We start from the raw sequence: 23,196 nt of genomic DNA, 5'->3' as shown, positions 1-23,196 counted from the left end.
TGAAGGAGCAAACAGGTTAGAACTAATAGGCCAGTAATGCGAGACATAGTTATGATGCGCGATGAAACCAAAGTCTGAATCTGAAGGTATTGGTTTTTGCACATCGATACAAAACTCTGCAGATTCATCCTCCCACACGTCTCAACGCACCGCCTCATGTTTACATATAATTGATTTGTTAGTGTCTTTTTGTGTCAGAACCGTCGGTGGCGGCGTCCTTTTAACGGAAACGCGTCGTCCTGCTTCCTGTGAAGCTTTAAATTGTGTTGCTGAAAATGAGCTTCCTGCCACTCAAACATAAAAAAAAAAAAAAGGTCATTTAAGTTTGGTGTAAACAGATGTTTTCTATCAAATGATCCCGGGCAGGCATCCCTAGACTACCTCTAATGTGCCGTGTACTTGACGTGCACGAGGCCTTCGGCTGTGCGCTGCGGCAGATAAAATCCCATCAAGGTCTCACTTAATTGATACAACACATTTTGCCACCTCATACTAATGCGCCCAAAACGCGAAGGGATGTTTTTTCCTTTAAGTGTTTTGTATAAAATAATGTAGAGAGGCGTCTTCGCCAAGGTTTTTGTCGGAAAAGGGCTGCATGATTCATGCGCCGATGCCTTTTCTTCCTGATGATTAATGCTCCTTCCTTTGTCTGTGGCGTGATGTGATTGTCAGAGACCCTCCCGTCAGATCAACAGTGTTTATAAGGATCATAACGTTTGGCCAATCATTTCTTCCACAGCAGCTTTATGTTTCAGGGTCGACCTTCCCAATTTTCCCGTCACGCTTCAGGGGGAATGTCTTTAAAATTTGGAAAGCCCATTCAATCTCATTTAAAGATGCTTTTAGGAGGCTAAAGGTCAGAGGTTCAGGTCAAGGTGAGCTCGTATGTGTTATAATTTTCAGTCTGTGGTGGAATACGATGAAATGGGCATCAACATCATTGCTTTAGAAAAATAATAAGCTGTTTGTCATCAGGAAAAGTGTATTTTCTCTCCATTCACTCCGTTTTTCTCCATTCTGATTCACTGCTGCCGGTGAGAGAAACAAACTTCGGTAAAAGTTTCAGTTACTGTAAATAATAATGATAGAAATGACAGAAAAATGCTAAAGATAATTTACACACAGAGTGGAGGAGCAAACCGGGAGGAGGCCGAAGGAGAACACGGCTGCACTGATTGGTTGGAGCTCGTTTTTAGGGACAGTCGGTTTGAGGTTCAAACCCTTCTCCCTCAGTGTTCGTGGGACTCGACAGTGTTTCTTTGAGGAGGTCTGGGCCTCATCTTTGCCGATGGCAGGATCTCACTTCTTGAATTTTCAGGGTCCATGATGCCCAGCTGTAAAAAAAAAAAAAAAAAAACATACTGGGAAAGATGCTGCAGTCCAGGAGTTGTTGGGTTTGTGATGAGATGTTGTGCAGGTTCAAACACAAGAAGTCTGGAGACTAGTGTTATACCATATTTCTTTTTTAGTTTTATTTCGAGCTCTGTGCAAAAATCACCCCTTTTAACAAAGACGAGAAAGAATATTGTATTCTTGCATTTGTGCTCAGAAATTGTAAACGGAAAAGATCATAAAAACTGTAGATGAGCATGACTTGTTACTCATTTAGAGTAATTCTTTTGGCCATTTCTGTTCAGTAGATGGCTGCAAAATTTTGGAAATTAGAAACGTCGATCCACGGGAGGTTGAATGTTAATATTTCAGGAGTAACCCTGAGCCCGCCCAGGCTGACTGCATTTGGCTTTCATTTCTGATTCAACGCTGCTCATGAGAGAAACAAACTTCACTAAAACTTTTAGTTGATGGAAAAGCGAATCATTATTTCTATTTTGTCATGTATTATATATGTATTTGACGTTTAATCTTTAATACAGATCATGCACCGTGAGGCAGGAGAGTGACTGACGGCACACGATGATATGTAACCTGCTTTGTACACGTTTTTGATTCTGAACACAGTGCAGAGTTGCTGCTGACAAACTCTACAGATGCTCTGCAATCTGCTCCCCGTTTCACTTGAGGGATCATTTCTTTGGAGTCTAAAAATGTTTCAGGGGAGCCCCGTTCATGCAGGGTGTAGGAAAGTGACCCTCGAATTCTGAACCAAACAATAATTCCTGCATAAAATGCTGCATCGTGTTTAATAAAATGCAGTTACAATGTGGTCAGCTTTAGTGTTTTCTTTGATGCCAATGATTTTTAGCATCAACTTCCAAATCCATTGTATCGCTGCATTTGGCAACATGAAAACCAGCAAATCCTTCAAGAATTGGTGAGGAGTGAAGGTGAACACTGAACTGGTATTCAGCTGCCAGGTGCTCAAAGATTCCACTGTAAAACATCTTTTTCTTTTGTCTTCCGAGTGTCTCTTCAGGCGGTTGTTTGTTGGTGTGTCAGCTACTTCACCAGGTAGTATCATGTCGGCGTTATGTTTTTGTACATTTTGCAGGTGCCATTGTCTTTAGTTTGCAAATAATTCACGAGCTTAATGCTTAAAATCAAAAGCTGCTCTGCTTGTCATGGTTCAAGCGATGCTGCGGCAACGAAGGAAATTCAAAAGTCAGGTCTCTGAAAGCCTCTCAGTGTTTTTCTCTTTCGACACACACCTGAAAGAATTTCCTTTTTTTTGTTGTTTTTCTTAAAGGACGCCGTGATCATTGTGGGGATTTTGTATAAAAGTTCACTCTTTGTATTTTTGCATTGCCGGTCATGTCATGTCATCGTAACTCCCACAATGCCTTGCGAAGCAATTCGCTTGTGCCTCATAGAAAATGAATAGGGCTGCTTTCAGCGAGTTTTTATCCCCGGGCTGACAAATGCTTTATTGAATCTTTTGTGCGATCACTGTCGCTAGTTGAAAAGACAAATGTCTCTGGTAAGACGGCGCGTTAACTCTAACTAGTGCAGGTTTGCGTTCTTGTGCACGAGACACACAGTAATTCACATGTGAGTGTTTGGCTTCAGCTGTGACGGCCAAATGGGCTCAACAATTCTACTACATACAATGCGACCAGCTGGACTGTGAACACCCACAGTAGCAGTCACACTGTAATGCTATTCCATGAATATTTTCTTGTGGGCTCGTGTGAAGGACAAAGTCCAGATTTATTGCTGCAGAGCGCGCCACCCCTCTCCCTCCTGCACTTTTCCCTCCCTCTATATCTTTCCCCTACTCTGATTGTCAACAACTATTCAAAGGCTGAAATAATTTGCTCAGGGAATCTTAGCCAGTTGGATGAGTGACAGACAAGAAAAGGAGGAGAGATAGAAAAGCAAAAATAACAAAGCTTTCGTATATGGCCATTAGCATTCAAACAATTGCTCGAGCACATTCTCTGGCACAAAGCCTTTGTCATATTCACACCTGGACTCTCGCCACAAACAGACTCACAAATACACAGCCGCTCACTTCAGCCTGTCTCTGGCTAGTTTTTCTTTCTTCTTCTTCTTTTTTTTTGGAAGGCTTTGCCCACTTATGAAGTAAATGCCACACAAAAAAAAATGGGAAGGTAAGGAGAGGAAGGGCGAAGGAAAGGAAATGAGAGGGTAGGAGACGTGAGCGAGGAGAGGAGAAAGAGAAAAGATGACAGTGCCTGAGGGAACAAACATCACCTCCTGTCTGCCTCCCTGACAGCGAGGAGCAGACAGGTGGAGAGAGGAAGGGGAGCCACTCCTGTGTATGTGTGTGTGGGTGTGTGTGTGTGTGTGCATGTGTTTTGCATATAAGTGTGTTTTGCCCGTGCACACACACACACAGCGGAGAGAAGGGCATCTGTCTGCCTCTGCTCAGCTCGGACGATAGCATGCGGCAGCTGCCCGTGTCCGTCTGAGCGGCGTGCCATTAGACGCCGTACCTGGCCGCGGATCTGGAGGACCATCATGCATCTGTCCGCCGGTCTGCCGTCCTCATGCTGGCTGTCACTCCGCCTGTCCGTCCTCGTGTCACCGTGTCTATGAGGAGCAGGCGAACGCCTTGCTGCTGGAGGGAGCGTGCCCCCCCCACCCCTCCACCCCCGTGTCTTTCCGCCCACCTGCTTGACTGAGGGGTGCATCCGGGACGACGCCGGGTCCCTGTCATTCTGCATGCCGTCACGGGACTGCTGTTTACTCTGTACATATGCCAGCGTGGTCTGTCGCTCCGCTCCCCGGCGGATCGTCATATACTGATGGAGGACTGACTGGAAGATACACAGAGATCAAAGCGCCGCCGCCGCCGCGGGGAGCGTCTCCCTCCTCCCCGCCTCACAACACACGACAGTGGCCTTCAAAACACATACATGCTGTCAGCGCGCACACAACACACACACCGACTGGCATAAATAAAGTGTCAGTATGTGCTTGGGAGATTGAGAGAGCTCTGTATAAATCAAGTTTAGCACAGAGGTGACAAAACGAAGGGAAAAAAAATCCGAAACCTAACAAATTCGCACTCTTGCGGCACAGGTGCAATGGGTAACACAACTGAGCAATTAACAGCCAATCACACTCCGCGGCGTGCACAATCACGGCGAGCGGGCCCAGGTGACTGACTCCAGAACAAACGATCAGGAGAAAACTTCAAAGCGGCTTTGAAAAAGCGATTGTTGTGGTTCGGATGGCAGGAGCTTCAGTCGCAACCACTGAAGAGACATCTTCATTTACATCGGGGGGAGAGGCGTCTGGCAATTAGCTCGGCAATATTAACTGATGCCATGTTTGAGTGCAGGAATGTCACTGTAGGATGAGAGGAAATTAATTAGCAAACCGACGACTTTGTTATTGTCTTCGTATTTCCAGCGTTTGCAGCTCATATTCAATTCATTCCAGCTTTATTTCTAAACCAGGTACAGCACAGACATTTCTAGGTATTTCTATAGAGAAAAATCCATCATTTGTTAATTTTATATATTAATATATATTGAAGTAACTCAGTGCAGAAACTGTGTCAGTCTATAGACAAGGGGTGAAAATAGAAGAGACACTGCCGCTTTACCACCAAGTTGCTGAGTGAGGAGATCTGGTGGCTCCGTTATGGTACGGGGGGCGTCCGGCTGGTTTAATGTGGCTCCTTTTCGCGTTATGCACAGTGGAGGGACACTGTATGGAACGATTTGGAGTCATTCAGAGATTTCACACTCACCATCTGATGAATCATTTCTGTCTTTCCTCTAAAATCCCTTCTTCTCTGGCACCAACCTTCACCACTATCATTGAAAACATCAAAAGAGTTGCATTTTAGAAGAGTTATGTCCGACCATTTGGATGACTCAGTGCACTTAAAGAATTGATTTCGATTTGGGATTGGAGAGCGACGGCGGCCAAGCATCTTAAAAAGACTCGTGGGCTATTCTTTCCATTTCTCTCCGATCTGTATATGTGAAGGGTTCAGTTTTTTTTTTTTTTTTTTTTTAAAGTAGCTCAGCATTGTGCTCAGCTTAGTGAGCAGACTGACACAAACCAGAAAAAAAGGAAAAATGAACGTGGAGCAATTTCACCCTCACACCAGATTCTTCTGATAGATATTAGGAGCTACAGCAACTCATTTACTAATTAGCCGTGACACTAATAGATGCCAATCCCGTTGCTGGTATGACGATTAACATGCCACAAAAAATCGATTCACGCTCAACTCTTGTGAAGCCTCTCTATTTTCTGGTGTCCTTCTCTTCAGGGATGAATGACTGGCAGTGTAACCGATTGTGTATGATGAGGAACGGCCTTCACGGCCGCTGAGAGAAAGAGACCACGTACAGAGAGACACAAAAACTTCAGATTGAAAAAGTGTAAAATAAGTGAATCACTGAGGGGGGAAAAAAAAAAAAAAAAAACCAAGGTGAAGCTTATTGTTAATAGAGGTGAAGCGGAGCTCTGTGTTCCACTATTACCATTATGGATGGAAAACACAATGTAGATTTTCTGTTGATATCAGAACAATGGTTCAATAACGACATTTTTTTCCTGCTAAAAATTATACAGAACATCAAGTTTCCCCTCTGGTGGAATTAAAATATCAGTATGCCTGCTTATATTCTGATGCCCCTCTAGCAGATGCAGACAAACATTTACCATTTGGATCACATCCATGCATCCATCTACATGATGATATTGTCTTTGTCACTGCCTGTAGACGTACAAAACTGAGCCTAAAACCTGTAACTACAAAGTGCAGCGGAGGCTGATGGGAGTTTGGTTAATGTAGCAGGTTGGCTCATCAACCAAAGAATTTCACAAAATTCCTGAGATTTTATCTTTTGTAGATGAAACGTGTCAACACGGAGCAGAGTACTGAGAAAGTGATCTGCTTTCATCAGGTTTGTGGAACATCCAAGGTTTATTCAGCAGTAGTGCCGTTTCCAGAGACTGATGTTATTACTTTTTAAAACATTTCTTTTTCCGTGTGTGTGTTTGTGTCTGTAAGCACTAATAAATTCTCCTCATCATATGACGATGGAATAAAACAAAAATATTTCCAAAGGGGATGAAGGTCTTAATGTAAAAAAATAAAGACAGTTTTTAGTGTTTCGGTGAACCGATGCTTTCGGCTTGAAGCCAACATGATTTACTTGATCGCGGACTGGAAGAGAACCATATCGACACACAAGCCCAATTTGTGATGTTGTGAGGTCCAAGTCATCCCTCCAGCTCTTTCTCTAGGTACAAGTTGTTTCTGTACGCTGTGCCTAACAGCCTAAAAGCACATTTTCTGGTACTGGACACAATACGTCTCTGCTGGTTCTGCCGCACGGCCAGCTGGGTTCGCCTTGCCAAACACATGTATGGCAAAACCGGCGCTCCGGGCTGCCGCAAGCTGCCGCCCGTCCAGACAGACGGGAGCCCCGCGGCGAGGAGGAGGGGCGGGAGCAGCATCCACAGCCCACACAAACACATATTGATGTATACATTCAATTTAATAATGTACATTATATTGTCACATAACAAAGCAGGCAAAAAAAAAAAAAAAAAAAAAAAAGCAAGGACATTGTGCTCCTCTGTTCCTCCATTCCTCACATAAGCTGCACACACACACACACAAAAAACACACACACTCAGATATAGAGTTCCTCCCTAGAGGATAAATCAGTCCTTTCATGCTCTGTCGTCTGACTGGCCCTGTTACTCCGTGTTTCTATAATAGAGAGAGAGCGGTCCCTCTCTTTTACTATTCTAATGGTCACACATACGTCTCCCTCCTTCCTCTCTCCCTCTCTGTTCTTCAAAGGACTCAAGCTGGAGTCAATCTACAACACCGTGGAGAAGATATGGGACTTACAGCATGTGTAATGACCGAGGAGAGCAGATATCAAGCTAATGAAATGTGTGTGCGCATGCGCACGGGCGCGCGTGCGTGGGGAGATGTTGAGGTTTAATTTGTTCTTAAGTGATAAGGATGGAGGTAATAGCTTTTTGAAATAGGACTGTAGTGATGATAAAGATGGCCTGATTAACATGACTATAATAAAGTTATCATTGGCTTGTAATCAAGTGATGATTTGACTCTGATAAAGATGCCGTTAATAATGGCGCTCGGGCTCTTGTTGGAAGGAAAGACAAAAAAAAAAGCTGGTTCTAAAGGTTACCATGTGGTAATTACAGCATAGCTGGATTCTTCTTTCCTCCATATGTTAAAGATACCCCAGGGACTCTGATTGTACACAAGCAAAAGTCATGTTCATGTTGTTTTTCTCAACCAAATTAATAACAAACTGTAACCCTGCAGCACTGGGAGAACGTGCGCGGCGCCACATTTACATTCCAGCGTTTATTTTCATATTTCCAACAGCTGTTGGCTGAGAAGCTACACAGTAATATAGCGGTTATCGTTCTCATCTCACGGCGAGAGGGTGCACGGTTCCAGTCTTTTCTGTAATGAGTTCATACATTCTTCCCTTGTGTGTCTGGATTGATCTATTTTTCAGTTTCCTTCCCAAAAAGTGTTGATTTGAGGTGAATTGGTGATTGAGGCTTGGTGTAAATGTGAGCGAGTCGTCGGCATCCTGCAGCCCCGAGGTGAACAAAGAGGCGATGGACGGATACTGATCAGGTCTTGAAGTTCATCAGAAATGTGTCATAATTATGTGACATTTAATAGAGCTGATTACAGGTTTTATTCCTCAATTCCCCCCTGCTCAGATGTCCTTGAGCAAGACACTGAACCTCAGCTGTTCCATTTTTGTGACTGGGTGAATGTGCCTAATTCTGCTGCTTGTGCAGACTAAAACGCACCTTAAAAGTGAAATCCAACTGATATTTAAACGTTCAGTCCACCTGCATTTCTCATACCATCAAGTAACAATAACAGAAATACTGTTTAGCTTTCCAAAGAAAATAATGCTTTCTTTTTGTTAAGAGGAACATCTAAAACCTGGAAACATGAAGCTGGAGGAGCTTTTAACAATCCATAAGGAAACTAACAGCAGACCAGTAGCTTAAGGTATTAAAGAAACATTTCATAGTGGCTGAAAACAGTGGAATGATTTTGGAAAAACAGGTTGTCGTGTACGTTTGAGAAGATTTTAAGGTTTTTGAGAATCACCCACCCACAGAACAGAATACCAGTCTGTTTCTGCTGCTATTCAAAGACAAGGCTTGAGGTCAAGATGACCTACTTGTGGTTTTGTGCCCACAAATGTTAATGTATTAACAACAGGCTTCACTCTGTGCAGAAAATCACTACATGTACTCTGGATCACTTCCAGGGATCAATGTCTGCGAACACAGTTCACAGTGTAATCCGCAAAGATGCTTCATGCAAATATTAAAACAAATGTGACCACAGTCCACAAAGTCCAGCGTCTTCTCTGAGCCAAGTCTGGTTTTAAATGGACTTCTGCCGAATGGGAAAACTGCTCTGTGGTCAGATGAATCAAAACTTAAAATTACTTTTGGAAGCCACACAACGCGGTGCCCCGCCGACTAAAAGAGAGCGAGAGAGTGTGAATATCTGGCTTGTTATCAGCACATGGTTCAAAAGCCAGCGTCTGTGACGGCGCCGCATTGTGGCGTGGGCAGCTCGCACATCTGGGAAGGAACAACGACTGCAGAACAGCACACAAAGGTTTTCTAACAAACCATGCCACCCAGACGTTTCTATGATCGTTCTCTGCTGTTTCCATCTTTATTTTACACTTTGTCTCCACTTTTTCAAATGAGACTGTATATTAAAAAATGGACTGAAGTGCACGTACCACTCAATTGTTAACAAATGAGTATATTTAAGTCCTGTTAGTAATCTTTTCCTCAGATGCTTTTGACACCCACACCATAAACCAAGCTTTAAGACACCTGTTGACCCGAGCCTCTCCTCCTGTTGCTGGAAGACCCCAACAGTCATTTATGCTGCGTATATGTATCATTATTAAAGTTCCGCTGACCAGGGGAAGGTGATGAATGAGTTCCCTTCAGATGGGCTGACGGATCAGAAGTGGGTGTTACATTGTGGAAACGGTCCTGACCTGAAGTCAGTTTGTGTTGGGTTTTTTTTGCTTCAGCTTTAAATAACCCCTTCATGAAAACCATGCGGCATGTTGCATGATGCACTGCAAATCAAGAGAAGCCTACTCACTTTTTTCTCCCGTTTCAGCCTCATTAAGACTTTCTCAGAGGAGGTTGAGAAGATTAACCAGGCTGTTACAATTTGCAAGATAAATAGTACTTTATCTGATACATTTCAAGATATTATCTAATAAATGGTGAATAAGTCACTTACTGATGCTTTATGCGCAATAAAATAACCTCTCAGCTATCCACTTCCCACTCATTCAACCATTATTTGACAATTTCAAAATCAAAAGGACATTATTTCCCCCAAATAACCTGCGAAAATCACCTGGGATTCTCTTACATTATATGACTGTATTCTAAATCCATTGCAAATTATGTGAGGCAGCAGTATACATTTAAAAAAGGACTTCAAGTAATAATTAAAATCATAAACCATCTTAAAGAGTGGATTACCAATAAAATTACCCCTTTTAACCTTTCCTCAATTGCGCAAATTTCCATGATTGGGCTTGTTGATAACAGTGGGTGGCCTCTCCTCTCAAGCCTCTTCATAATGTGTTTTTCAATAAGGCATCATCTTCTCACCTCTGCGTGGTTCAATACATCTCATCTATTTATGGCAGCAGCCGTGGACACGCTGCTTTCAGACGCGTCTCGAACTTCAGTTCGTGAGAAGAGCCTCCTCGGTGGAGGTTTCCTGTGCGCACAGCCAGCCTGACACATCATGCAGAGCAGTGGGTTGATGTTTGATAAATGACGATCGCGTTGTTGGTGATGGCGCTGGAGGGGGGTGGAGGAGGAGGAGGAGGAGGAGGAGGGGGTGGCGGTTTGTGATCATGAGTGATGATGTACATAATGCCAATATTAATCACTTCCGAGGGGGAGAGCGGTGATGAAGAGCTCAGGAGAGGACGAAGAGACCGAGCCGTGGACGCTATTAGAGGTGGTGGGGGGGACAAACTTGGCGAGAGATTTTCAAGAGTCGCGTTATTATTGAAAAAAAAAGCGGGAGGGAGAGAGAGAGAGAGAGGAGAGAGAGGAGAGAGAGAGAGAGGGAGGGAGGGAGGGAGGGAGGCTGCGATAACAGCGTTTGTCCTTGTTGGACTCAGTTTTGTGACCGGCTGACGGGCTGCATGAGCGACGGACGAAGAAACTTCAGACAATCTCGACGAGATCGGAGCTCCGGAGGTAAAATTCCGAATGCATTCGTCTAAACCTAGACTATCCCGTCATGATCAGGTTTTTTTCACCTCGCTCTGACTGGCTGAAGATCAGACCTACTTTCCCATCGCTTTCTATTTGGGAATTTCGCTTCTCTCTGTCTGCGCTTTGGCATCGCCGCTTGCTGTTCTTTAGATATCACCTTTTTTTAATTCTTAAAAAAAATCCCGAAATTATCAGGGTTCATTTGAAACACAGGTGAATCCCTCTGCGATGCCTCTTTCATTGTTTCAGTGAAACAGATTCGTGTGATTTATTGTCGCGGCGGACCGATTCGTGCGTCTTTGCGAGACGCCGAAAGCTTTGCAGGTTTTCCGTCGCTGCAAAAGTATTTCTTGTTCCATCTTGGAATGTGGTCGGAAGAAATGTCACCGTGGAGTTGGATTTCTTGCGACTGACACCGAACAGGGAGTCCTAATTGGGAGCCCTTGGTCAGAGAGATTGAGGAGCTGTCCGCTGGCGCACGGCAATATGTGCTTTTATGTGGGGGAATTTCACCGCTATAATAACTGTTGTGTACACTGACTGATTCTCCTATCGATCCGGACATCGATCCCTGCAGATTTGTGGTCCGTGCAGGCTGTTCCTCTGACCGCAAGGTGAAGGGGATGCCACTTTCTGTGCAAATTGGACAGGCGCAATATTTTTTTTTACGCGTGCGAGCCGATTCCCGGCGGAGGGACGGACGGACTGTCGCACGCGGAGCAGCGACTCTCCGGGGCAAATATTGTACCTGCGCGTCGTCCGTATGTGCAAATTCCCACTGCGGTTCAGCGCGTCTCTAATGGGGCTGATCGGCGGCGAGCCGCTTCAAAAACCAGACTTAATTGCGTCCATTTATTACGCGACCCTGTAAGTCGGCGATGAGAAGTGTTTGGCTTCACGTCCGGGGGTGTCGGGGACGCGCGCGCGCGCAAAAAAAAAAAAAAAAAGCTCTCTGTCTTTATCCCGCGCAACATTTGTATTTTGTTTTTTTGTTGTTTGTGTGAGACCTTTAGCATCCATTGCTCTTCTGGGAAATACATTTGCTTAGATTTATGACCTGCCTTCTCTGCTTGTATCGATTATAGCAGCCTGGCGTGTATTTTTTATTTTTTATTTTTTTTTTTATTGTAGGAGCAAGAAAAGTGGGTCTGCCATCTCTATATATAATTTTTTCTTGATGTTGTAGAGAGCACAACAAGCTTTTTGATATAGTCGTCTCTGCGGCTAGGTCAATTCTCAAGTGGAAAATCTTTGCTCTTATGGTCCCTTGTTGAACATACACATAAAAACTAATGTGATACATGGATGACTTCCAATATGCTGCACACACTCACATGCATGATGAGCCTTAAGCGGCCATAATGGGAATGATCAGTGTGAAACATGTTTATGTATGTGAAAAGCTCATGTTTTATGCATCACACTTGCACCAGGGTACATGGGTACAATCAGCTCAATATGAGTGAATACCATGGCTCTATATTTGTTTACGTGCATATGCATAAATGATGTGTGTGTTTTCAGCGTGCTTGTTCATGTGTGTGGTTCGGCGTGCTTGCATATATGCGTGTCTTTGATTGCATGAGTATGTTTTTTTTCCTGCAATTTTCCCCTGGACCAGCTGTGACATTGCGAGGTTCTTCTTTTGGAAGAAATTAAGGTAGCGAGGGAGCCGAGCAATTGAAGCACACTTGCGCCTCTCCTAATGCGCTTAAGAGAAAGAATGTGGCAATCTGCGCATTAGCATTCAGCTATTAACTGTTTACACCGGATAGCAACTGCATTTACCCTGATGGAGAGCAGAGAGCTGAAGGAAGATGGAGCAGAGGGCAAAAGGAGGAGGAGAGAGGAGGCTGGGTGATATAAAGCCATGGGAGGGGCGGCGATGGAGAAAAGGGGGAGCAGATGAAAGGTGGACAGGGGTGTAGGGGTGGGTCTGAAGATGAGGGAAGATTAAAAGAACGACTTGAAAACGTCTAGTGAGTGGGAGGAAGACGGTGGAGAAGAGTGACGGTAGGTGGTAGTGGAAAAAGACGGGTTGCTTCGAGTCTGACTTATGCCGGCGATAAAACTGCCTGAAGAACAGAAGCTGAAGAGAGTGGTGCTGTTGTTGTGACAAGAGAGGGACACAGCAAATACCATTAACGGACATTACTGTGTGTCATGGCCGACAGTAAGGAAAGCGTTTTGGATAGATGGGGGGCTACCGGGAGACCGGAGCCAGAAACAAGCTTTGAGAGACAAGAAAGACATAAAAAAAGGTGTTTGACTGAAGAAAAGAAGCAGCAGAATCTGAAACGGATCTTGAATTCTCATCTTGAATGAAGATTTTCTCTCACCATTTCCACCTGTCTGCCGTGTTGTCTTTCTGGCCTCCAGTGGCTCGTAATGCTTTGGCAGAAAGACGGGATGTCTTCGTTTGGCGGCTCAATCAGATCCCGTCAATGGCGTGCTTTCAGAGATTCCACTGATGCATCCAAACATGCTGATCTTCATCCTGTGGGGAGAAATAATGCCTTCACGTGTAAACCCCTCACATGGGAAGCACACACGGGGGATATGATAAATGATCAGTGAGGCTCCATTTCCTTTTGATTCCCTCCTAATGAGAATGGGAGAACCCCCAAGATGAACACCCATGGGGGCTTTTCTCCTTAGACAAAGTGTGTGGCGGCAGACGGACGTGTACCATTCATTAGCTGACAATTCAGTGAAATGAATCAGACAACATGGCCTCCCAGGGATCCTCCTGGAGAACAAGGAAATGAATGCTTAGTGCTCAAGACACGAGCGTTCCCCAGGGCCCGCACGCACAAAGATAATGCTATGGCAGAATTCCCTTTCTGATTGTTTCAAGCGGGAAAGGAAACAAGGAGCTTCCAGGATGTAACGTCGTCTCAGATCGTGCTTGTACCCTTTTCTTGCTTTTCAGGCGCAGGGGAAAATGGAAAGTGCTATATAAAGCCTGAGACAAAATACTTCTCCTCTGGTGTCAGGCTTTTGAAGGGAGAGTGAAAAGCCTCCGTGACTCTGCAGTGACTTTGCGCAAAACTGAATCTCAACTATATCATCTCCAATTACCTACTCAAGGCAGTTGAGTGACGAGCCATTTCTCATCCATACGTGACGCTCCCTTTAAGCTCCAGATAGATGTGGGGTGTGATGTGCTACACCCTCCTTCACTGCCCTTTGATGGTGATTGCGCATCAAAGGAGAGGCAGACACATGATTGCTGATGCAGACTTTTCGAGAAGGAAATTTCGCCAGCGGTTTCGCAGTGAGGATCTCCCAGGAAAAGTGTGGGATTTAGCTTCAACATCCTTCACGCTTTTTAGCCCCCCCCCCCCGCAGTACTGTACTGCGTCCCCCGGAGCTGTTAGGCTGAGAGCTGAGCAGGACGGGCTGACCCCAGCCTTAACAGCCCTACGCCCAGACACGGAGCCACTTTCTCCCCAGTGGTGATGGCAGGAAGGGGGAGGGAGGGGGTCATTTAGAAGAAATGGCCATGTGTCTGGCAGCGCAGTGTTTTTCCCTCTGTGGAGGCCGGTGGGATGGGGCTGCGGAGTCCGTCACGGTCTGCTTGCTCTCAGACCAACGTCGCTGTTTACTCGCGTGCATGTGGCCGTGCAGACAGGTGGGGATCCATATACCCAGACTGGAGTGAGGACGCAGGCGCTTGTCTGGAAGTGAGAAAAGCCATGCATAATCTCTGCCTTAAAGCAGAATAAAATAAAATAAAATACAAGCACGCACACACACACATTATTTGAATTTGAATTTTTGTCCTCTTGCACGAGGACTGAAAATGTAGAGGTGCATACTCTGTCTGCTGCCAGCAGGGGGTCTGTACTACCTGTAATGTCTGAGCAGGACGTTAGATTGGTGGGAGCGACTCCCAGCTCTTTGTTGGATAGCTGTTTGGACGGATGGGATGAAGGAGGAACTGCAGCAGCTCGCTGCACTGGAGAAATTATTATACACAAAGACAGGAGCCTGCTCCAGGCACAGTGTGCGTGCGTGTGTGTGTGTGTGTGCACACATTTACATTTATACCCCACTGTGTGGGATAGAAAAAGAACGAGGGCAAGAGAGTCAGACATTGACAGGACGAGAAAGGTTATATGACATTTGGCTGTATGAGCGTTATGGACTCGCCGCCACTGGCTGAAGTATCAGAGGAGGAACGTTAAAAGAATTTTTGCTCTAGTTACTGATGATGGAAAGTTGAACTTGAGCCAGGAATGGAGCTTTTCCTTGCAGTTCCTCTGAAAGGTGCACAGATGTTGAGTAAGTATGTGAGGAAGACGACCACTTGGCAACAACTAATTTGGCTTCCAAAGTCCCTTAAGTAAAAGAAAAAAAAGTGAAATAAAAGGAGCAGAAATCAAAGCTCGGGTGACTTTTTTTCAGTTAGACGTAGCATAAGAGATTGCAGTTTTCACACGTGTTACTGTATTACATTGCTAATCCTTCTCATGCTCTATTACTTTACCATTTTAGGAGGACGTTGACTTTTGGCATTTTCGGGAAGGTCATGTAGAAACCTGAGGTCTGCAGTAGGCCCAGCGGTGTTCGCTTGCACTGCTCACAAAGAAAAAAGACAAGCTTCCCTGCATATTGTTGAAACTCGGGACTTAAACCAGAAGTTCCTTCACTGGCATGTGAGTGAAGGTTTGATGATCATAAGAGAGGACATGCTAAAATATCGCATTGATATTTGAAAAGCAAATAATACATGAAGACAGTATTAATAATATTAATATTATATGAATATATCCTGAAATTGAATTTCAAACAAATCATATCTTTCTGTAACTGATGTTTAGTTTTCAGTAGCTGGCTATATATAAAGGTTTTTGATTTTTTTTTTCTTCTATTTACATTTCTATTTTGTTCTATGTATTATTAAAGTTCTCACATCTTTCAAACCCAGCAGTTTCAACAGCTTGAGATCCACAAATTTCACCTTAACTTGTCAACAGTAATGTGAGCCTGGACTACTTGACAGCACCGAAATACTTTCGACCTATTGATTTGCTTTTCCTCCACAGCAGAACTTTAGATAAATCTTTCTCAAATCACATCTGAGCTTTTCATGAAATGTTCCTTCATTTTGCATGTAGATTTTCTTTGGCAGATCCTGTTGAGGAAGCGAACTCATTCCTCTCGAATCGTGAGTCATGGTGGTGGGAGGACTGAGGCGCACCGGCGAAGGGACGGATTAAAGCACTGGCGTATCGTTGGCACAGCCCGGCCTGCGCTGCTCTCGTGAATGAGGATAATGAGGATGTGATCCATGAGGGGGGTCAAATCCCACCGAGCGGCATGAAAATGAAGGAAGCAACAATTAGTTCTTTTTGCGCAGGGAATCTGAAATCGTAATATTGAACGTTAAATTAGATTTTCTCCATTTAGACCTCACATTGACGGAATTAGTCTTAAAACACATGATGGAGAAGCAGTTTTCAATTTTCCAGCTTTCAGTGGATTCCCATTTGCTTGTCCTTATTCCTCAAGTCATAAGCACATATGAAATTGGAGGCACTAACTGCAGCTCCTTAAATAATTTCTCCGTGGTTTAGCACAGTTTAGAGAGACTTTAATAAGCTCCGCAACAAAAGGTGCCAATAACTGTAACCACTGCTTTGGAATTAAACTTATCATGTTCAGGAAATTAACTGTTTTCCTCAACAATTGCTTTTCAATGAAAAAAAAAAAAAAAGAAAAAGAGCTCGCGTTGAAGTTCGCTCAGTTTTTTTTTTTTTTTTTTTTTTTCAAGCATTATTCATCACTTGTGTGTTTTGGCTCAACTTTATCACAGCTTCCAGGGTTTCTGGCAAAAATGATGCGCCTGCCTGAGGTAGGAGTGACTGTGTAGGTGTTAGCTTTTGGGCTGGTGGTAATGTGCATCTGCACGGCTGCTTGGATCACATCAGCTGCAGATGTGTGTGTGTGTGTGTGTGTGTGTCTGTGTGAGACCATGACAGAATGAAACCTACAGCATAAGCTGCCACCCCTGACATAGGACTCCTGTAGGAATTGACTAAATCCTATTGTAAATTTGCCTACTCCATGAAGATAATTGGCTTATTCCTGTGTTAAATAGCCGGTCCTACAGGACACTGACTGGGCTTAGCATGCACCGTGTAGACAGTGTGTCTGTTCCTCTGCTTCTCAGGGACTCAGAGGCACATTACATACTGAATTACTGTATGACAATGATGAACTGATAGCTGCAGTGCCCAGCTCAGAGCTCCTGTGCAGGGACTAACGTGCACCGGAGTCTGCAAGGGCACGGACCCGATTCCCATAAGGTGCCGCTCTTAAAAAGCGGCTTTATATATACCTCTTGGAGCTTGATGGATTGAAGTAGTTACACAGACAGGCCAGTTTAGGGACAATCTGCACATCCAACACTTCAGAGCAACATTTCTCACCGGTAAAGCTCTCAATTTCAGGTTTTTATGCTCAAGTCCATACAACAGTTTCAGTCTACTGTTGAGCTTGGATGAGGAGAAAGTGTTGCACAGCCTTACCTAAATCATTATTCACACATCAAACACCATCTGGGTTTCTCTCTTTTTACTTTGAAGATCCCTTCCTCATCAGTCCTGTGCCTTAAGGAGACACAACAGACAATTTTGTTCGCATGCATACATGCAGGCAGGCTTACATGTGGCTCCTTTTATGCACATTTTAACCTCGTAGTTGCTCAGTAACCACACAGTAGCAGCGGTTGCCTCTGTTTCTTTGGCCCTTGGGCATCTGTGTAGTGATGAACCTCGCTCCAGCTGATCCAGCCGCTCAGAAGGGGTGAGAGGCACCAAAATGCTCAAACCAGAAAATGATAGATTCAGAGATGGATGAATTGTCAGCGGATCGTGCAGCTGTTCCCGTCTTGTGTTTGTGTGCGTGTGTTTCTGTGAAGCACACATAATTCTGGGACATGACCGAAAACTGTCTAGTTAGAGTGCATCAGGAAATGGATGAAAGGGAGAATTCCCCGCACGTGGCGAGAGGGACGAGATGGAGCTCTGTGTGTCTGTGTGTCCTGATGGCTGCTAAGTCGAACAAAGACAACGGAGACACGGTGACTGCGATGCGAAACTGGAGCAGTGTGTCTGTGGAAACAGGCCGGACATGCTGTGAAGTGAAATGGTTGAAGGCATCTTTTTTAAGGTTGACTGATGGTATTGAGCTGATTTAAAGGCGGCTCCTTGGGGGGGATTCTCGCAAAACTAAAAAAGTACAGAAAAAAAGGAAATATTTGATTACATATATCTTGGTGTCAAACCATATTGACAAAAGTCATCGGTTTTGGTCGGATGTGATGCACTTTAGCCCCTTATGTAGTTCAAACGACCCTCACCGGATCCTTTCACGTGTACTTTGCAGCATAAAGGTGTGTGTGTGTGTGTGTGTGTGTGTGTGTGTGTGTGTGTGTGTGCGCGTGGGTGCTTTTTGCAGGCTCTTCAGAATTGCGAGAGGGCAAGTCACCGAGCGTGAGGTTCATCAGTAGTGTAATTAATGTACTGCAGTTCAGTTGTCATGCGTGATATTTCAGGGCTGCGATCTACTTGAGAAGGCTTTTTGATGAATGGCCAATTAGAAGCAGACTCCTCATGCCTGGTGGCTGACTGATCTCTTTTTAATGGCACTCCTGTTTCTTTGATAAAACACAAAATGAATCATCGATACCCTGGCCCCGAGGAGCACTGAGCCCAGAATTTAATTGTAATTGGGTGTGTAGCAGCAGTGGTTTGGGGTTGAGCAGAAGCTGACGCGTGCGTGTGTGTATGTGTGTGTGAAAGAGTGTGTGAGTGCACTTTTTGCTGTAATGGTGGTCAGTCCCAGTCACAGTCTGATGCGCACGGCTGCTTTTCCCGAGCATTATATATAATTTAGTGGTTATGTGTTTTTATCTTTGTTGGCCTGTCTGCATTACCCACACTGACCCATTAGATGTGCTTTTCAGCCACACTGCGTGGATGTGGTCGTCCAGCTGTGTGTGCTTACAACAACAGCAATCAAGTCTTATTGTCGCCCCTTTCCTGTGTTTGATTGCTATTAAAGAACTCTTCAATTAGGCTTGGCAAGTTTCCCTTCCAAAAAAAGAAAAAAAAAAGAAAAAGAAAAAAAAAAACCCCATGCTTAAACTGTATTGCTGTGTTTTTGATGTTTAATCAAAAAGTCTCATTTTATATGCATAATTAAAGCCACAGAAATAAAAAAAAAGACGAGAGGCGAAAACAGCTCTAAACGTTCAAAGAAACACAAAGTCTCTTTTCTTCCTTATTTGCCAGCTTCTTGGGAGATGGCCGAGATGTATTTGCCGTTACTTAGACGGGGGTGTTGAGGCGAGGGGAGGGGAGGTTTGTTTGAAAAGAAGCTGTGAAAACACACCGCGTAACAATCTGAGCAAGCAGCTAGCATCTCGAACCAAAGAGCCCACCAGGAGCTTGTGGACCACCCAACGGGCTGAAATGATCTCTGCTACGCCTTTCATTTTTTGCTGTGGTGTTTTCCCCGAGCCTGAAGCCGCTGGAGATTTCTCAGCTTCCCTAAGCAAAGCGAAGAGGTTCATAATGAGGTGATCAGCGCCGTCAAAAGTGTCACTGCGGCCCCCGCCGACGTTGGAGGGAGGGACAGTAATCGTATAATTCGTTGCATGAAGCTGCAGGAGCGTGTCTCTCGTACCTGCCTGCCTGTAAACCACTCGTACGTTACGAGCCTCTTGGATTCTCTGGTTGATGTGAAATTTCCTCGCCGTCCGTCTGCAGCTGCGGCGGACAATGTGACACGGCGCCGAGCTGAAATTGCTAAGCAGACCTTTCACTTCTGGTCACAATGGAGGCTTGCTCGGCAGGTAGGCACTCGGGGAGATACAGAGGGAATCTTTCTTTGTGGATTTAGGCTTCATAAACATCATTATCATCTCTCTGACCTTGAGTTGCGTTGCTGTTCAGTGGCGACCTCAATTTTGTCAGAAACCTTGAATGGAGACGCGCACGGTCTCCTGGGCACATGGGCAATCCGGGCAACAAAGAGTTCTCTCTCTTTTTTTTTTTTTTTTTTTTTTTTTTTAAAAGAGGGGCATGTATGGCATGTTGGCCTGTGCGTGTCTGAGAGAGGGTGCGCAACTCCGTACGTGCGCTGACTCAGTAATCCTCGCAGCCCCGCACCCTGGAACCGTCAGCATCTTTCCTCCAAACTAAGTTTTCTGACTGTGCCTCTGCCAGATTTAAACTGTGTTGAACATTAGTGTAACAACCCACGCTCTTAGAATACAGATTTGTTCTTGAGTGCACGCCAAATGGCCTCTATATTTTATGAGCCTTCTCTCCGCTAACATACCGTCTTGAGACTAATTATCATGGTCGCACTCAAACACAGAGCTCGTTTATTATTGCATTGACATCACATTTGTTTTGGCTTGGCCTACATGGCAGCGACTTCACACAACTACAATGCTGGAATCATGTTTCCAGCCTGACAGAGGACGCTTTTGGATGGAGAATCTGTTCCACCGTACGGCGAACACGGCCGGAGACAGAAAGGTTGTTTGTTCTTTACAGTCTTGTCATTCGTCTCTCTTTAAGTGGACTGTAATTTTTTTTTTTCTCCCTCTCTTCCTGTTGTGAGCTGCTCGCTGGGGAGTCGAGCTCAAGTCTTAGGAAGCAGTTTTCCTCCCTTGCTCTTGCCCTAGAAATGCCTTCATACTTTTTTTTTTTTAATATCATAATACTCCCCCCCCCCAGCATATTGTATCTGTACACTGATTCCAGCTATTTTTACACACACTGCAGGACTGTTAATAACAGCCTGAGTAATGTTGGTCCGAGGAAGTAGAAATAGTGCATGAGGGCTTTGAAAATTTAAAGAAACTTCTGATAATTGATGTACAGTATCATTAGTATTATTATTATAGCTTCTTTCTGTAATGCTGCTCTTATTTCTGTTTCGAGGCAAGAATTTAGATATCATCAAAAACGTCACATTGTTGAGGAATCCAAGCTTGAGCCGGTTATTAGAATATCAGTATGCGTTTTACCAAACTACCCTTGTCATTCAGCTCGCCTGCTTCTTCTGGTATAGGATCAGGAGGGCACCGGAGTGTTTTCCAGCTCGCACTGGGCTGGAGGAAGGAAACATCCCAGGCAGGCTGCCAGTGCATCGCAGAGACTAACTCTCACAAAAGCAACCTCGTAATGATGAGGGCACGGCGCGAACTGCGAGGCTTTCAGGAGGATTTGTAAAATGAAATTCTGGCTTCATGTCTAAGAGTAGTGAATATCCACTTAACGTGGAATTGTTGTAAATACAGTTATGAGTTTGATGCAACGCAAGAAAGAGACAGTCCCTGAGCAAGTTGCTGCCCGCCCACATCTTCAACTCTATTCCTCAACAAACCCACACAGGTGCTCTCGTCTAAGTGGCGGTAAGGTAAGGACGGATACGTGCTCAGTCCGGTAACAATAGCCACAAACGGCATTCCTTCATATCACCTCCTTATCTGAATGCATTTGTGTCAACATGATGAGTGAAGCTGTGGTAAAACGGTTTGATTTTAAAGTGGAAACTTTCCCACCGTCAGCAGGTTACAAATATATATTTGAATCTACCTGTCAGCATGTTCTGCAGAAGTAAAATAATTAGCTGCAATTTGCCTTTGATCCATTTATTCTTCTTGCCAGAATTTAATTCCTTCTCCCAAAATAATTGTGGGGTTTATTGTTGTTGTTTTGCCACTTGGTAGTTGGCGTTTGCATTTTGAACACTACATATGAAAGACCTTGAGGGAGTCAGCCGCGAGAAAAGATTTAATCACCAGTAATAGAAAAAAAATCACCTGTGTGAGTTTGCCGGGCTCCTAAAGCAGATGCTGCTGTGCAAAACAGCTGAATATCATTGTTATCACTCAATGCCATATCAGCTGTATTAATGCTTAATACGCTCTGACAGATCTATTTCTGTTAGCACAGGGGTTGATTACGTATCATTGCACACCAGATGGCAATAATATTCAATCTTGTTGCAAAGGTCAAACAATGCAAATTACATTTAAAGCTGTTTAAGTGAAATGGTCTTGAATTTCAATTAGAAAAGCATTGGAATGTGCGTCTCTTACTTTTTCATCAAAAGACCTGCACAGCATTTTTTTTTTCTTCTTTCTTTCCCCTCTTTTAAAACCCATGAGTGACACATCATTCAAAAGCCTGCAGCAAACAGAATTTGGAGCACAGCTCCACGGGAACAGATCCAGTCCTTATAGCTGCTTGACATTTCTTCATTCCACAGGTAAATATATCCTGGGAGTATTCAAACACGATCATCACATATCCCCATGCACCTGACGGCCGGGGTGTTTGCCCACCTGTTAGCAGCCCCTGGTGCGTGTCTGTCTGTGGGTGAGCAGCATCCACGCCGCCCTCCGTCCAAGTGTGCTTGTCATCGATGATCGCAGGCAGCGATGACTCCGCTGCCGACGTACGGCCGACTCCCACAAAACTGACTCATAAATTTTACGGCTATTTATGTCTTAACACTTTGCACAGTAAAACGTTTTGTTTTCCAATCAGGCAACCGGAGCGAGGCTTGAACGCCTAATAATAATTTCGCTGTGCGTTAATATGAAGAGCCCGTCTCCTCCCAGCAGCGGCGTCGGCAAACTCCACCGGCTCGGTTTTCCCGCTTCTTGACTGTGTTTGATGTGTTTTCAGCACATCAGGTTGACATGTTTTCAGTTGTTTATGTGTTCCGATGTCGTCCCAACAGCATGTGCACTAACATAATCCTCTGTTCTACTTTTGTCACCCTCTCTTTATGCGCGCATTCATAGATCTGCTGTGACACACACAACATGTCAAATGCCAGCAAAAAAAAACAACAAAACCTCCCAACATGATAAGATACCGCTCATCTGCAGATGCATAAACATGCGCGACTAAAGACCTGATGTACATCTTTCCATTCTCTGCCTACAGAGATGCAGTGGGAACAGCTGGAGAGAAAGCAAATGTGTAAGCAACGTGTGGGCGTTCTGGTGTGACACATCTGGGTAACGGGACACGAGGGGGTCCTGACGGAATCTGGCTGACTGAAAGCCTGTTCCTTTTGTGCTCTGTCATGCTGAGGCTCCTTCTACATGCCTGCCTGACGCTCCCGTTAGCCATTAGGTAATCCGATTTTCACTGTGTGTGTGTGTGTGTGTGTTTGTGTGTGTGTGTGTGTGTGTGTGTGTGTGTGTGTGTGTGTGTGCGTGCACATCGATTTTGGCGTGTGGTATAAAGTGAAAGCGTCAGTGTGGTGAGGCCTTGGAAGCGTGCACAGGCATAAGAAGTGACACCGGGTCCCATGAAGGATGGAAGGTGTGAGATTAAAAAGGACGCGACACAAGGGCGTGAGAAAAGAGGCGGCGGGCCCGGCGTTCCCTTTACGCCTGAAATGGACAGGAAGTTGGGCTGATGAATGAGAGCGTCGCTGGCATCGGCGCCGTGTGACCGTGGGGAT

The 23,196-nt window shown here is 44.7% G+C and overlaps 1 protein-coding gene across 3 annotated transcripts in view; it reads left to right on the top strand.

The window, feature by feature from the left end:
- Positions 1-10,504: 10,504 nt before the first annotated feature.
- Positions 10,505-23,196, top strand: part of cdh24b (cadherin 24, type 2b) — a 137,540-nt gene continuing 124,848 nt past the window's right edge. For all 3 annotated transcript variants that reach the window (XM_030115347.1, XM_030115346.1, XM_030115348.1), the window contains exon 1: positions 10,505-10,668. The gene's annotated coding sequence lies outside the window, so the exon portion shown is untranslated. The remainder of the gene's footprint in view (positions 10,669-23,196) is intronic.

Source organism: Salarias fasciatus, chromosome 18, assembly GCF_902148845.1.
Source record: "Salarias fasciatus chromosome 18, fSalaFa1.1, whole genome shotgun sequence".
NCBI classification, from domain to species: Eukaryota; Metazoa; Chordata; class Actinopteri; order Blenniiformes; family Blenniidae; genus Salarias; species Salarias fasciatus.
The sequence above is the reverse complement of the archived record's forward strand: the minus strand, read 5'-3'. Positions and strand labels throughout refer to the sequence as shown.